Source organism: Mauremys reevesii, linkage group 4 (assembly GCF_016161935.1).
Source record: "Mauremys reevesii isolate NIE-2019 linkage group 4, ASM1616193v1, whole genome shotgun sequence".
Classification (NCBI taxonomy): domain Eukaryota; kingdom Metazoa; phylum Chordata; order Testudines; family Geoemydidae; genus Mauremys; species Mauremys reevesii.
Window position 1 is genome coordinate 15,416,890 of NC_052626.1, and position 12,087 is coordinate 15,428,976.

At 42.3% G+C, this 12,087-nt stretch overlaps 1 protein-coding gene across 10 annotated transcripts in view; it reads right to left on the reverse strand.

Annotated features, from left to right (window-relative positions):
• Positions 1–12,087, reverse strand: part of WDR89 (WD repeat domain 89) — a 38,362-nt gene that overhangs the window by 6,485 nt on the left and 19,790 nt on the right. Inside the window, exon 1 of one of the 10 annotated variants that reach the window (XM_039533547.1) lies at positions 11,866–11,969. The exons of the other annotated variants lie outside the window; for them this stretch is intronic. The gene's annotated coding sequence lies outside the window, so the exon portion shown is untranslated. Of the gene's footprint in view, positions 1–11,865; positions 11,970–12,087 lie in introns of those variants that run through there. 10 annotated transcript variants of the gene reach the window in all.

Sequence of the window (12,087 nt, forward strand, 5' to 3'; positions counted from 1 at the left end):
TAGCAACAAGGTGGTGCTCAGGGAAAGCGTGGGCCCTTTACTGAATGGGGAAGGCAACCTAGTGACGGAAGACATGGAAAAAGGTAATGTACTCAGTGCTTTTTTTGCCTCTGTCTTCATGAACAAGGTCAGCTTCCAGACTGCTCCATTGGGCAGCACAGTATGGGGAGGAGGTGACCAGCCCTCTGTGGAGAAAGAAGTGGTTCAGGACTATTTAAAAAAGCTGGACAAGCACAAGTCCATGGGGCCGGATGAACTGCATCCGAGGGTGCTAAAGGAGTTAGTGGATGTGATTGCAGAGCCATTGGCCATTATCTTTGAAAATGCATGAGGATTGGGGGAGGTCCCGGATGACTGGAAAAAGGCTAATGTAGTGCTCATCTTTAAAAAAGGGAAGGAGGAGGATCTGGGGAACTACAGGCCAGTCAGTCTCACCTCAGTCCCTGGAAAAATCATGGAGCAGGTCCTCAAGGAATCAATTTTGAAGCACTTAGAGGAGAGGAAAGTGATCAGGAACAGTCAGCATGGTTCACCAAGGGCAAGTCATGCCTGACTAACCTAACTGCCTTCTATGATGAGATAACTGGCTCTGTGGATGAGGGGAAAGCAGTGGATGTGTTATTCTTTGACTTTAGCAAAGCTTTTGATACGGTCTCCCACAGTATTCTTGCCAGCAAGTTAAAGTATGGTCTGGATGAATGGACTATAAGGTGGATAGAAAGCTGGCTAAATCGTCGGGCTCAATGGGTAGTGATCAATGGTTCCATATCTAGTTGGCAGCCGGTATCATGCAGAGTGCCCCAAGAGTCAGTCCTGGGGCTGGTTTTGTTCAGTATCTTCATTAATGATCTGGAGGATGGTGTGGACTGTACCCTCAGCAAGTTTGCAGATGACACTAAACTGAGAGGCGTGGTAGATTCACTGGAGGGTAGGGATAGGATACAGAGGGACCTAGACAAATTAGAGGATTGGACCAAAAGAAATCTGATGAAGTTCAACAAGGACAAGTGCAGAGTCCTGCCCTTAAGACGGAAGAATCCCATGCACTGTTACAGACTAGGGACCGAATAACTAGGCAGCCGTTCTGCAGAAAAGGACCTAGGGGTTACAGTGGATGAGAAGCTGGATATGAGTCAACAGTGTGCTCTTATTGCCAAGAAGGCTAACAGCATTTTGGACTGTATAAATAGGAGCATTGCCAGCAGAGTGAGGGACGTGACTGTTCCCCTCGATTTGGCATTGGTGAGGACTCATCTAGAGTACTGTGTCAAGTTTTGGACCCCTCACTACAAGAAGGATGTGGAAAAATTGGAAAGAGTCCAGCGGAGGGCAACAAAAATGATTAGAGGGCTGGACAACATGACTTATGAGGAGAGACTGAGGGAACTGGGATTGTTTAGTCTGCAGAAGAGAAGAATGAGGGGGGATTTGAAAGCTGCTTTCAACTACCTGGAAGGGGGTTCCAAAGAGGATGGATCTAGACTGCTCTCAGTGGTACCAGATGACAGAACAAGGACTAATGGTCTCAAGTTGCAGTGGGGGAGGTTTAGGTTAGATATTAGGAAAAACTTTTTCACTAGGAGGGTGGTGAAGCACTGGAATGGGTTACCTATGGGGGTGGTGGAATCTCCTCTCTTAGAAGTTTTTAAGGTCAGGCTTGACAAAGCCCTGGCTGGGATGATTTAGTTGGGGATTGGTCCTGCTTTGAGCAGGAGGTTGGACTAGATGACCTCCTGAGGTCCCTTCCAACCCTGATATTCTACGATTCTAACTAATCCTAGACCAGGGGTAGGCAACCTATGGCACGCATGCCGAAGGCGGCACGCGAGCTGATTTTCGGTGGCACTCACACTGCCCAGGTCCTGGCCACCGGTCAGGGGGCTCTGCATTTTAATTTAATTTTAAATGAAGCTTCTTAAAACATTTTAAAAACCTTATTTACTTTATATACAACAGTTTATATATTATAGACTTATAGAAAGAGACCTTCTAAAAACATTAAAATGTATCACTGGCACGCAAAACCTTAAATTAGAGTGAATAAATGAAGACTTGGCACACCACTTCTGAAAGATTGCCGACCCCTGTCCTAGACGATCTCTGACAGGTGTTTGTCCAACCTGTTCTTAAAAACCTCCAATGACAGGGATTTCACAATGTTCCTTGGTAACCTATTCCAGTGCTTAACTATTCTTATGGTTAGCACATTTTTCCTAATATCTAACCTAGTCTGCCTTGCTGCAAACTAAGATGATTAATTCTTGCTACACCCTTGGTGGACTTGGAGAACAAATGATCACAGTCCTCTTTACAACAGGCTTTTATATATTTCAAGGCCATGATGTCCCCCCTCAACCTTCTCTTCTCTAGACTAAACATGCCCAATTCTTTCAGCCTTTCCTCACAGGTCACATTTTCTAAACCTTTTATCATTTTTGTTCTTCTTCTCTGGACTCTCTCCAGTTTGTTTACATCTTTACTGGCACCATTAGAGTTTTCAAAATATGCAGTTGGTTGACGAACGCACACAGCAACTTACTGGGTGGATCAGTCTTATTGTTTAATCTGGTTGCTCACTCCCCAAACCTACAAGGCTCCTAAACAGAGCTCACAACGATTACAAAGAAATATGGCACAGGTGGTTTCATTTTTATTCATAATGAATTAAGTCTCTCCAATTAAGTACAGGGGAAAGACTAATTTATTAATTCCTGATTTACACCTTCATCATCTATCTCTAGAATTATTTGTGTGTGTGTGTGTGTATGTGTATGTGTATGTGTATGTGTATGTGTATGTGTATGTGTATATATATATATATATATATAAATAAATAAATAAAAGCCTTATCTTGTACTGAGAACACCAAGTAGAAAACATATTCCCTATACTTTGTCAAGATTTGGACCAAATTTTTCATTTCTGTGGAAGCAGGACAATATCTTGGGGACAACAAATGCTATATCATCACTACTTGAATTTTAACCAGTAGAGCTCTCTGAGGTACTAGCAAAACCTCATGACACACCCTATGCATTAGATCCATGTCCTTCTTGCAGGTGGAAGTTAGCAGAGAAGTACAGGGCCCAGTACTAAGAGTGATTGTAAATACTGTTGTAATAACTGGGCCAACGAATTTACCCTAATTGTAAGATCAGTTGTAAAAATTATAACATTCTTTATGGAAAGCAAACAGGTGCATGAGAACCAGACAAAGAGACTAAATTAGTCCAAACATAATAGGCCACACTGATATAATTCAAGGACTGTGTTGAAATCATGCTTGGTTTAACCAAAACCAAAACAAAACAAAAAAAGAGGGTGCAGGGGGGAGAGATGTGGAATCAGAAATTAATTGACCAAAATAGGTGTGTCAGATATTAGACCTAACTGATGGATAAAATAATGAGGGGGTGAGCTATTCTTCCCATCACTCCCTTTTTGGATACTTGAAGAAAGACTTTGGGACCATCCTGGGACCCCAGATCTTCTTCATGCTAATCTTAAGTGATGTCCTGATCAGACTGGGCCAGAGACAAGTACCCAGATAACATCACCACTTCTACCGGCTCCACTGAATCCAAACCACCACCTGAGACAAAACAAGATCAGACTTTACCAACAGCAGCAGCAGCAACAGATCCAGGCCATCTCCGCTAATTTCTTCTCTTTTCCCCAATAGGACAGTTATTACCATCTTTGACACCATCTAAGAGACTGTCAAACAAGGGGGTTGGGGAGGAGAGGTTCCTTCAAAAAACTCTCTCCAGCAAACGGGAACAGGGGATGTTGTTAAAATGAAAGCCTTACTTAATATTTTACATTTCAACTGCTTTAACTGTTTTAACTTCTTTTCTGTCTCTCTTAATACAAGGGTAAAGGATTTTAAATGGTGTTTGCCATGGTGCTAAGCAGCCTGAGGTCTCTGTATACCGAACCATGAACCACGTTTAACATTGTTTAAAGTTGGATAGTGACTGGGTGCTGTTAACATCTCTGGCCCGTTTATTCCATTTAAATTAATACAACAGTGTCTCCCATAAAGATGGCAGCTGCCAGCTTCTCTTTAGAAAGCACGAGTATGGGCTATGTTCAGGAAGCCATGTTTTGACCTTGACAATATGGCTAATCACTGCTCTGTATCTAATCTTCCCTTTGTAGGTAAGATTATTGAAAGGTTGTGTTATAACAGCCCTCACAGTATCCAGTTGCCTCAGAGTTCCTTGACCTCTGTGAATATGGGTATGCATAATGACTATTTGTGGTGATCAATGAGAAACAAGTGTCCATGCCAGTATTATAAAGTGAACTGTCTTTGACACAGTTGATTACAAAGTGCAAACCATGCAGGGAGCAGACAGGGCTATGCTTCTACAGCTTTGTTCCTATCTCCAGGGAAATCCTAGAAGTAGTCTTGGGTAATTACCCCTCTTCACCCGACACCCGGTGTGCTCTGATGCAGGGTTTTGGATTGAATACAAGGCCATTAGAAGGAGAACAAGGAAGCACTGGTTGTCCTGCCTGCAGGATGAAACCCAGCTTTATGTTTCTCTCTCTTCCAACTCAGGTGGTGTGGATGAATGCCTTTTCCAGTGACTGGGTGAGATGGAACACCAACATTTAGTAAAGACACAGGCAACGTTGATTAACTGAGGAAAGCAAATGGAAGATCTGACTGAAGGGATTTGGCCACTATTTGTAACTTGTATTTGCTACCTCGGAATCTGATTGGATTCCCAGTTATTGTTGAAGTGATCGAGTTACAGCAGTTTTATTTCTGGCTAACCAAGAAGTTGTGACCTTATATTTTGGATGTGGACTTGGCCACTTATCTATGGCTTTGTCAACTCACTATCAGACTATTACAATGTGTTCCCTACTTAAGTTAACTCTTACATCCATTCAGAAGCTGAAGCGAGTACAGAATTCAGCAGCCTACTTTTTAAGCAGAGTATCTCACTTTAAGTACATTTCACCAGTGCTTCATTATCTTCACAGGCTGGCTTTGGGTTTCTGGGAACACTTTAAGGTATTAATTTTGACCTATAAAGCCCTATTAAATGGCCTGGGGTCTGCTTACCTGAGAGACCCACACCCCTATGCCATACTGCAACAACTGAGATCAGCAGAGGCATTCAAGCTGCAGCTTCCTTGGTTGAGAGAGAAGCAGCTTCTTGCAGGGCACTTTCTGTGAAAACATGCCAACTTTCAAGCTTTTACACCTACCAATCTGAAACAGCCTAAATCTGTGGCCCTTCGGGGTATGATGCAAAGCTTTTGGGGGCAGGGGAGAGTAGAGAGAGGATGGAATGGTCCCCTGAAGGGGACTACTGGAAGGGAGGAGGAGAGGGTGATATCTTTTTGATGTATAGGATAGCTGTTTATTTCTGATTTATGTGGAGTTTGCTTCTGATTTTCCCTTACATTTTTAAAGAGTCAATGGTGCCAAGTGTCTGGGTTAGGTACATTAGAATTCTAAAGAAATAAAAAATATTTGTCAATTTTGCAGGGCTAATATGTAGTGTTATCAGAACATATATTGTAATGTTCTGTGCTTGGCATGATAGTTATAAACAACATTTCCCCAGCTAAAGAAGACAGATCAATGAGTCATTTTAATCCAACAAGGTTTTCAAAAAATAACCCAGTGATTCATAAAGTAGATTCTGTCTCTTTTTAGAATGGCTCATGGGAATTGTGAGATTCTGCAGTTCTTCCCTTGTTCCCAAAAAGGAACGTCAGTGCAACAATGTACACAAATTAAATCACATCTCTCTGAAATACATGGTGGAAAATGGGAGCAATGAGCTGTTTATCTTAGAAAAGTTACTCTTACATACTGATTAAACCTATCAATAGGCGAATAGACGCATTTATTCAAAATGAAAACAACCTACAGATTTGGCAGCCTGCTCACTGCAGGTCAAAAACCAAACACGGCAAGCGGTTTGAACAACTGCATGTGGAATCATGCTCAGTTCTTTCCCACTCTCAGCAATGAAAACAAATCCTCACTCACTCCCTTTCATAATTATTAGACATTAAAGAAAAAAATGAAAATGAACAAGCAATCACTGGCCAGTGTAAAGCAGTCCACACAGCTGCAACAAATGTGTGGTTTGCATTTTACAGTGAAAACACCAAGCACAGCATTGGTTTAGGAGAACACATTAGCATTTGCACAATATGCTCCACTTTTACTCACAGCATAATGCTTTCTGAAACCTCCCATATCATCAGCGCCAGTGGGGAAAACAAGGTAAATCAGCCAAGTCTACTAATTAGTAAAAGGAAGCACAAGTAGACAATTACTCAGGCCTTGGCTACACTTGCAAATTTGCAGCGCTGCAGCAGGGTGTGAAAACACACCCTCTCCAGCGCTGCAAATTGTGGCGCTGCAAAGCGCCAGTGTGGTCAAAGCCCCAGCGCTGGGAGCGCGGCTCCCAGCGCTGTACGTTATTCCCCACAGGGAGGTGGAGTACGGACAGCGCTGGGAGAGCTCTCTCCCAGCGCTGGCGCTTTGACTACACTTAGCGCTTCAAAGCGCTGCCGTGGCAGCGCTTTGAAGTGCAAGTGTAGCCAAACCCTCAGTATATTACAATTCCGTGTACAAAAAGGGGTGCCAACATGACTGTTCTCAGTGGTACCAGATGTCAGAACAAGGGGTAATGGTCTCAAGTTGCAGTGGGGGAGGTTTAGGTTGGATATTAGGAAAAAACTTTTTCACTCAGAGAGTGGTGAAGCATTGGAATGGGTTATCTAGGGAGGTGGTAGAATCTCCATCCTTAGAGTTGTTTAACGTCCGGCTTGACAAAGCCCTGGATGGGATGATTTAGTTGGGGATTGGTCCTGCTTTGAGCAGGGGGTTGGACTAGATGACCTCCCGAGGTCCCTTCCAACCCTGATATTCTATGATTCTATGATTCTATGCTTTACAAACAAATGGAGAAAGGGTTCCAGCTCCAAACTTACAAATTAAACAGACAACCAAATTTAGGATGGGGGTAAGATGCAACAAAAAACAAGGAACAGAGGTAAACGTAAGTATGTACTTTGAGAGTTCGTGCTATCTGTAAATACTGCAATTGATTTTGTTAATCTTACTGAGGTGAGAACTACAGAGACGTAGGCTTATTGGAAATATGTTTTAAGGAGAGACTTGAGGTGAAGAGGGTAGAGGCATGGCATATCAGACAGAGGGAATTTCAGGCATAAGGGGCTTTGTGGAAAGTGCAAAGCTGAGACTGAGAGAACATGCAAGATATGGCTTGTGCAGCAAACAGGGAATCACAACGATGAATCCAGCCCAGACATTTGTTTTTTCCTTCCAAACAAATCAGCTAGGTCTAAGTTCCAAGTGGCATGTCAAAGGCAGTAAAAATGAATCTAGGGAAGATTTTTTAACTGTACAAGAGAGAAAATTATTACTCCTAATGGGCAGAAGGGAGGGACAGACAAATAATGTGGGAGTGGAGGAGAAAATACAAACCTTTGTCATTCAGCAAGTCCAATTCCATCTCTACTTCCTCACAACATGTGTCTTAGGAGTATGATCCGGCCCAAGAACAACAGTAAAGGCTAAGGGATAGGAAAAACGAGCAGGGAAGTAGGCTTAGGTAACCAGGGGCAGGAAAAGGAAAAATGTAAATTAGACAACCAGAAGAGCATCAAGGAGAAAGTCACAGAGGCTTAGTACAGGCAGTGGTTCTCAACCTTTTTGGGTTCAGGACCCATTTGTAAATGTTTATGGCCTGTCATGATCCAGAAAATAGTCTGGGAGTAGAGGCTCTGGGGTAGTTTTGGTTGGATCTTGCCCCCTGGGGACCTTGGGTCCTGCCTGGCACTCACCCCACAGTGGCAGCTCCTGTGCTGTGGGGCTTGCTAGACTTGGTTCTCTGCTCCACTCAGATTTGGCCCCAGCCCACTGACTGGACCAAATCTGTTGAGTGATGTTATGACCTGGCTCATGGGGTTGCAGTGACACTCACTCAAATTTGGTCTACCTGGACTCCTGTCATCATAATGGCTGGTGGGGCAAACCTTAGTGGTGGCACTGGGACCCCAGAGGTTGCAATGCCTGGAGCATGAGATAGGAGCCACAGGAGCTGCCACACAACCCTTTGAAACATTCTGGCGACCCAATTTTGGGTCCCGACCCACTGGGTGAAAAACCCTGAACTAGAGGATCAATGAGAACCAACGGGAAAGAAGACTACCTCTGCAGCAGGGGGCACTTGCAGGTTTAAACTATTGTAAATGGTGGATTCTCTGTTCACTTGAAGTCTTCAAATCATGAGTTGAGGACTTCAGTAACTCAGCCAGAGGTTATGGCTCTATTACAGGAGTGGGTGGATGAGGTTCTGTGACCTGCAAGGTGCAAGAGGTCAGACAAGATGGTCCCGTCTGGCCTTAAAGTCTATTAGTCTACACAAGAAGGGAATGAGAACAGTTTTGTACCCTAATCTTGTTGCTTAGAAACATTCCCATCAATAGAGAATATGAAGAAGTTTTTTCTTCATCACTATACAGGATTCACAGAGATGGACCAAGAAAATGGTGTTTGCATCTGGATTAAGTTTAGATTAAGTTTCGGGTTAGTCAGCACCAACTTGTTCTAGAGCAACTTTGCTCCAAAGAAAGATGGAAGTTTTAGAAAGTCAGTTGTTCATTTGAATTTTGGCTGCATCCAGACTAGGGTACATATTCCGTTCTAATTTTGGATTTGATGTGAAACAAAAATTGTATAGATAGGCATGGATAAAGAAAATTCAAATATATAGCCTGGCCCAAATTCACCATTCTAATTCTGGCCATCTCTATTTACATTATAACTGAGCAGGAAAATTAACAGAGAAGTAGTACAGGGAAGGGAAATTGGATAGGAGGTGAAGCACAAGTTGGAGACCTACTGATATAAAAACATGAACTAGAAAAGGACAGTTAATGTCAGCAAATGGGATCACAAAGCAGCACAGGAAAGGATTGCTCTCCCTAATAAGACTACATGAGATACACACATAGAACAAAATTCAGATAATTAGGCCAGATCCATATTAAGTGACTGCAATAAATATTAAGTGATTGCAATAATGCTTAAATAACCAACGGAAGTTTTAATTCAGAAAATCTTAAATACTTAAGAATGACATTGCCATTAAGTAGAGTGCCAGCTGTGCATTTGGCTCCAGAGGGCTATGCAACAGAAAATTCTAATAAAGACAATTACAGAAAATGCAACAATGGCCAAAGTGTTAAATGTCTTTTTGCTTTAGTTTACACCCAAAAAATTAGCAGTGATTGGACAACTAAACATAGTGAACATCAGTCTAAATGGGGTAGGATTTGAGGCTAAAATAGGAAAAGAACAAGTTAAGAATTACTTAGACAAGTCAGAGGTCTTCATATCAACCAGGCCTGATGAAATACAACCTAGAATACTTAAGGAACCAGCAGAAAAGATCTATGAGCCATTAGCGATTATCTTTGAGAACATGTGGAGAACAGAAGAGATTGAAGAGGACTGGAAAAGGGCAACTATAGTACCTATCAAGAAAAAGGTGAATAAGGACAACTGATGGAATCAGAGACAAGTCAGCTTAACTTTGGTACCCGGAAAGATAAAGGAGCAAATAATCAATCAATCAATCTGTAAGTACCTAGACGAAAATAAGGCAATAAATAACAGTCAACAGCCCAGAACATGTGTCAACCCAACCTAATATCCTTTTTTGACAGGGTAACAAGCCTTGTGGATTGGGGGGGGGGAAGTAGTAGATGTAATACATTTTGACTTTAGTAAGACTTTTGACACTATTTCACATGACCTCTTAAGCAAACTAGGGAAATATAGCTTAGATGAACGTCCTATAAGGTGGTTGCAGAATTGGTTGGAAAAGCGTACTCAGAAAGTAATCATCAGTGGTTCACAATCAAGCTGGAAGGGCATATTGTGTGGGGCCCCACAAGGATCTGTCCTGGATCTGGTTCTATTCAATATCTTCATAAATGATTTGGATAATAGCAAAGAGAGTACACTTAAAGTTTTCAGAGGATACCAAGCTGTGAGGGGTTGCAAGTGCTTCGGAGGATAGGATTAAAATTCAAATGATCTGGACAAACTGGAGAAATGATCTGAATAAAATAGAATGAAATTTAATAAGGACAAATGCAAAATACTAGACTTAGGAAGGAACAATCAACTGCACAAATACAAACCTGGAAACGACTACCTAGGAAGGAGTAATGCAGAAGAATGATCTGGGGGATTATAGTGGATCACAACTAAATGCGTCAACACTGTAATACTATTCACTTGTTTTGCAACATCATTCTGGGATGTATTAGCAGGAGGGTTACAAGCAAAACATGAGAAGTAATTCTTCCACTCTACTCAGCACTGATAAAGCCTCAACTTGAGTACTATTGTCCAGTTCTGGTACCACACTTTGAGAAAGATGTGAACAAATTGGCGGCATTTCAGCAGCATTGCCTCTTGATGACGCTGCTTCTCGGCGGCATTTCGGTGACTGTTTGTCCGGCAACCACGCTCCTTGGCGGCTGGTCATCCAGCACCCACCACACGAAAAGGTTGGGGACCACTGGTCTAGATAATACTTAGTCCTGCCTCAGTGCAGGTAACTGAACTTGATGACCTATCAAAGTCTCTTCCAATCCCACATTTCTATGATTCCAGAAACATTGCCATTTTACAGATGTGCAAAACAGAGAGATTAAGTTACTTGTCTGGGTGGCAGTGTGGATTTGCCATGGGCCATGATCTTGAAAATCTATTTGCTAATCCTGGTTTTCATATGACTTACTGTATAACTTTAGGCAACTACTGTTTTCAAATTGGATTATAATCCTCATTTTTAAATGAGAATAATGATATTTGCTTACTTCACACTGTTCCTTATGTAAGAAGTATTAGTAAGTCCAGTCAGTGGCAAAGTTGGGAATAGAGCACTGTTCATTACGCTAGGCCACATGGCAAATGTGAGTCACCTCCTGTGATAGGTCAGAGGAGCCCCATACCAATAAAGAAGGAGATAAGGAGACCCTTTTAGCTCAACTAGGTATAGCTGGGCAAGGCTATGGCCACTGCCAAGCCTGGAGGAACAAAAGGAGACAGCCTGGCTCAGTTCGGGGCTGACTGGCCAGGAAGGAGCTCTGCCTCTCTTTACTTAGAGAGTTGTGGAGACAGCCTTGCTAGCTGGAGCAGCCACTGGGAGGAATAGTTAGACCACAAGGAACATGCAATGCTCAAATCATAGGCCTTGTCTATACTACCACACTAAGTCAACCTAAGTTCCGCTACTTCAGTTATTTGAATAACGTAACTGAAGTTGACGTAGCTTAAGTCAATCTACCACGGCGTCTACAACACTCTGTGTCGATGGGAGATGCTCTCCTGCCAACTTACTTTACTCTTCTCAGGACGCTGCAGTACCAGAGTCGACAGGAGAGTGCTCTGCCATCGACTAAGCAGGTCTTCACACCAATAATTTAGCATACATATGCTTAATTTAGCAATACATATGCTAAATATTACACCAATAATTTAGCATACATATGCTTTGCAGTACCAATGCTCATTCTTTTAAACCCATGATTACAGCATTTTCTGGATGCTTTGCTTTTCATGCAACCATAAGCTTAAAATTTGTTCCTACTATTCACAGCTTCTGTTGAGAAAACTGATGAGAAATTAATCTGAATTATCCTCCTCCTCCTTTGCAGATGTGGTATTACTACTCCCACTTCGTATTCTGAAAAATATATTTTTATTCAAGCTATCATTTTTGTAACGCTACACCAATGTCAGTGCCTTAGTCACAATACCATTTTTTAAGAGTAAACACTTACTGATCCCTGTTAATGAGGAAACAAAAATTTCCTCAGTTGTTTCCCCAGGACTTTCATAGGGCACCTCTGATCAACCCACACAGCTGGTCACACCTTGAACCTGGAGTTTGGATTACATATCGATACACAAGAGACCACCATGCAGCCACTGCTTTGGATACACTATTACCTCACTAAGGCAATGGTGAGAATTCTCCAGTAACCAAACAACTCATGATCCTA